We start from the raw sequence: 4084 nt of genomic DNA, 5'->3' as shown, positions 1-4084 counted from the left end.
ACTGGAATCATTGCGATTCCTGGCTTCACCCCTGGCCCCCCACAGTCCTCCCCCCTTCACCCCCCCACCCCTACCGTGGTTAGCTTACCTCCTCTATGTAAATGTTTTATTTCATTAGGTCCTTTGCAAGGTGTTGCTCAGCTAAGAGAGTAGAAAGGCCAGGGGAACCTCTTAGAAAATATTGTCCACTTGGGTCCTTATTCTTGCCCAGCTCATCAGAAGCACCCAGAGACTCCTCTGCCTGCCTCTTCCCCTCCATGTGCCCCTTTATTTTACCCATTACCTCCATCGCCGTTGGAAGCGTGAGTCTTTGATGGCACGGAGGGAACCTCCACGAGCACCCAGTGGAAATTCCTAGGCGGTTGGTTGAGGCGTTTCTTCGATTTTAAGAGCACTGGGACCCAAGAACTGGGCCTGATGAGGCTTCCCAGTCCGCCACTCGCCACCTTCCATTTCCTTCCCCCGAAAGTTTCCACTGGAAATTCCCCAGCTTTGGTCTGAGTGCTTGGCTCTGTAATCTTGGAGACATTCAGCATACACCCCACAATTAAGACTTTGCAACTCCACGCCGTGTTTCTTAAGAGAAAGTTAGATGCAATTAGATCATTTGAAGATGGATTAGCCTGCCGTCTGCACAATATTAAGAAAAATCACGGAGGGAATGCAGTACTCTGCGGGAGGCACGGGGGATGGGGGGGAACCCAGTTAAAAGCTCTGAAGGAAAGCCACTAATGAGCTCTACACTGGGTTGCCCCCCTCTTCCCGAAGGGTTAACACAATTTGTGGGAAAGGAAAAAAAATCCCCTGTGGTATTAAAATGCTGTGTCAGAGATTTGTAAGCTCTCCTTTGTAGCTCTGGCCCCAGGCCTGGCTCACTTCAGTGGAGATCAGGTTAATAAGAGCTCAGTTGCTGCCTGGCAGTTCCTAATGGGGTTACAGTCTGGTGCCTGAGCAGTGAAGGACAGTTAGTAGTAGTAGTATTAAATAAATGCTGAGGAATTTGATTCAATAAGGTAAGGGACATCTGCTGTTCTTGCCTGGCCAGGGTCCATTCATCCTTCTTTTGACAAGAGCAGCTTGCTTTTCCTTTGGGGAAATCTGCCCGTTGTCCAGTCTGGGGCTGGGTGGGGCTGGCCCGATACCCACTTTGGGGTGACCTTACAACTGACCCAGCTCCACTGTTGTATTGGAGAATCCAATCATGGCCCAAGGCATGAGATTTGTCAATTACATGAGTCTATAAACACCTCTTCCCCCTACCCTCAACCCCTGCTTTGTTGTTGTTTTTAGCTTCTGCCAGGTAAAGTTAGGTTTTCTGTTATTTGCAACTATGAATCCTGATTAATAGAAATATTAGAGGAACTTGTGCTATACTAGGCACTCTAAAGAGGTAGAAGAGAAACACATATACAGTTGGCCTTGCTCTTAGGAACCAACAACCTTAGAGTATCAGGTCTTAGAGACATTAACTATTTAAAGGATTAAATGACATGGTGTATAATTAAATGACATAGAGAATATGTTCTGTGGGAAGTCAAGAGAGGGAGAAATTGATGTGGGGGGGGTGGGCTTCCTGGCAAAGGTTGGACTTAAACTGGGCCCTAAAGGATGGAGAGGATTAGGTGAGACTGAGGGAATGCAGTACTCTGCGGGAGGCACGGGGGATGGGGGGGGGAACCCAGTTAAAAGGAAGATCCTGTGTGGGTGAGAAATGGAAAGTGGATTTTGACATATGTATGATCAGGGCAGATACCAAAGGACTTGGAATCCCAGAATGAGAAGTTTGAGCTTCCCAGAATAGTTCGCTAGTGTGGGCTTATGGACAGGTGGGGGGAATCCACCCCAGATTATGCTACTGGTTTAGGCAAGTGTATGCCACCATATATGTTTCACCTGTTGGGACGAAACTGGTACAGGGAAGGGAAAAGGGAAGGGCGACTGAACTTGGCTGTACCGTTTTGTAACTGAGTAACAGTGAGTTACCGAATCCCTCTGAATCTCAATCTTCTCATCAGCAAAATGCAGATAATAATAGCTAAAGATTCGGGGTATTTGTGAGGAGCGCTCAGGCAGTACCTGGCACATGGCACTAATAGTAGATAATATCTGCTGAGTGCTTACTAGTGTCCCCCAGGCGCTGTGCTAAGCACCTGACATGCCTTATCTCATTAATCCTCCCAATAGTTAGAGCTCAAAAAAATTTGCTGCATCTGATTTGGGGTAACATTTTCATTCCTGTGCTTAATGGAACCATAAGCCTTATCAGAGCTAAATTCACTGTCCAATGAGATCTGAGTATATTATCTGAACATTCTTAAAGGTTACTAATTCTAATTTCTTCACACACACCTTAAAATATTTTGAATTTAATATAATCCACTACAGAACATGTGGAGAATAGATTAAAAGAAAAGAATGTAAACATAAGTCTAGTACCTACAACACAACCGTGATTTCCTAATAGAGAGGTTAGCATCTGCTTCTAGTCCCGCGAGTTAACCACAGTGTGATATTAGGCAAGTTTAACTTCCCTCAGCCTCAGTTTTCTTATCCATCCTTATGGGATAGAAGCTTCCTCATTAGAGTTTTTTGGTAAGGATTAAATGAGATAATTCATGCTTTGCACAGCACCTGGCATATAACACACATTCAATAAATGTTATCAATGCCCTCTGGTCATTGTGGCAAGATGCCACATGATTGCAGTAACGTTGTATGTACAATGGCTTGCATCTTCTGTTTCCACTTAATATTGTACCTTAGATCTTTTCCATATAGTAACATTATCTTTCTGTCTCTCATGACTAATGGCTGTGTTCTCCTGACCGAAATCACTACCATTTAGCAACTTGTCCCCCCTTTTCTAAACATTTATAAATAATGCAGCAGTTCACACCTTTATACATATGGCTCTTTGTAAGGGCTTGAGTCTCAATACACTGTTTCTTTGAGCTCAGCTTGTGATTCTGCCCGCAGCTTTTCAGAAAGTGACACCCAAGTTAGTGAAGACCTTTGACAAATGGTGGATTATGCCAGTTCGATGGACTGCCATCCAAAGATATGATTGTCATGATTTTTTCATCACTGACTTCCCTCTGGTGTGATATTCTGTGCCCCATCTTGCAGATGGTTTTATTATGGGTCTGAGAGGAATCCCAGTACCTTTTAGCTGGAAATAATTCCCTATTCTTTCTGAATCCTGCCTCTTGGAGTAGGACTGACTTTGCAGAACAATTTCAGGCTGTCTTTCTATTGTAAATGAAAGCCTCAAGCCCTTGTTTAGATCCCAGAGTACTTTGAAATCGGACCCTCCTACATACACCTGGAGTCATCAGTAAGCCAGGCCCCCAGATCTCCTGGCTAAGGGACACACGGGACACACAAAACTAAGGGCAAAGGTGAGCTTTTCATTTCTTCCCCAGGTCCTAAGGTTCCTTTGAAATCTTTATGATCTGTACCTTCAGGGATCATGCAAACAGCTTGAGGAAATCCTAAAATTGTGTTTTCTCCAGCTAAGCATTCAGGCCAAAGGAAAGAACTTTGTATGCCTTCCTGATAAACAGAATCATGCCTAAGTTTAGAAAAAGTCACCATGAACACAAATGCATTCACCATTTATTCAGTACATTGAGAAATAGTTTTCAAATGATAAACAGCAAAGCCTAGCCCTCTAGAGCAGTGACCCATCCTGGAAGCCTCAGGCCCCACGGACACTCACAGTTAGTGATAGAAGTCCGTGAACTATTCATGAAATTTCAAAAGGCCTAATGGTAACTGTGCATTATTATTATTTTTAAAAAATAACACAGAACAACTAGAGCAACAAACTTATTTGTCTTGAATTAGATTAAGTGAAAAAAAATTTGCATTCTCATGTTAATTGAAGGCTTTGACAATATTTTTAAACAAATTTTACTTAACTATTTTTATATTTTACAAAAACATTTATTGTTTTAATAACAATAAGGGGAACAATTACTCTTTACTTAATTAGCTATTGTTGAAATCATTTGAAAAGCCATATGACCTTGGACAAGCTGGTTAACTTTTTTTTTCTTTAAATTTTTTATTGTTATGTTAATCA

The 4084-nt window shown here is 42.6% G+C and overlaps 1 protein-coding gene and 1 long non-coding RNA gene across 3 annotated transcripts in view; one reads left to right on the top strand and one right to left on the bottom strand.

Annotated features, from left to right (window-relative positions):
- Positions 1 to 521, bottom strand: part of LOC141373432 (uncharacterized) — a 12275-nt gene extending 11754 nt beyond the window's left edge. For both annotated transcript variants that reach the window (XR_012379449.1, XR_012379448.1), the window contains exon 1: positions 284 to 521. This is a non-coding gene — a long non-coding RNA (uncharacterized lncRNA). The remainder of the gene's footprint in view (positions 1 to 283) is intronic.
- Positions 1 to 4084, top strand: part of LOC112824047 (inactive tyrosine-protein kinase transmembrane receptor ROR1) — a 499173-nt gene that overhangs the window by 300872 nt on the left and 194217 nt on the right. The window lies entirely within an intron of this gene.

Source organism: Callorhinus ursinus, unplaced genomic scaffold, assembly GCF_003265705.2.
Source record: "Callorhinus ursinus isolate GAN/ISIS: 27379988/994484 unplaced genomic scaffold, GSC_fseal_2.0 scaffold9, whole genome shotgun sequence".
NCBI lineage: Eukaryota > Metazoa > Chordata > Mammalia > Carnivora > Otariidae > Callorhinus > Callorhinus ursinus.
Note: the sequence above shows the minus strand (reverse complement) of the source record. Positions and strands in the feature narration are given on the sequence as shown.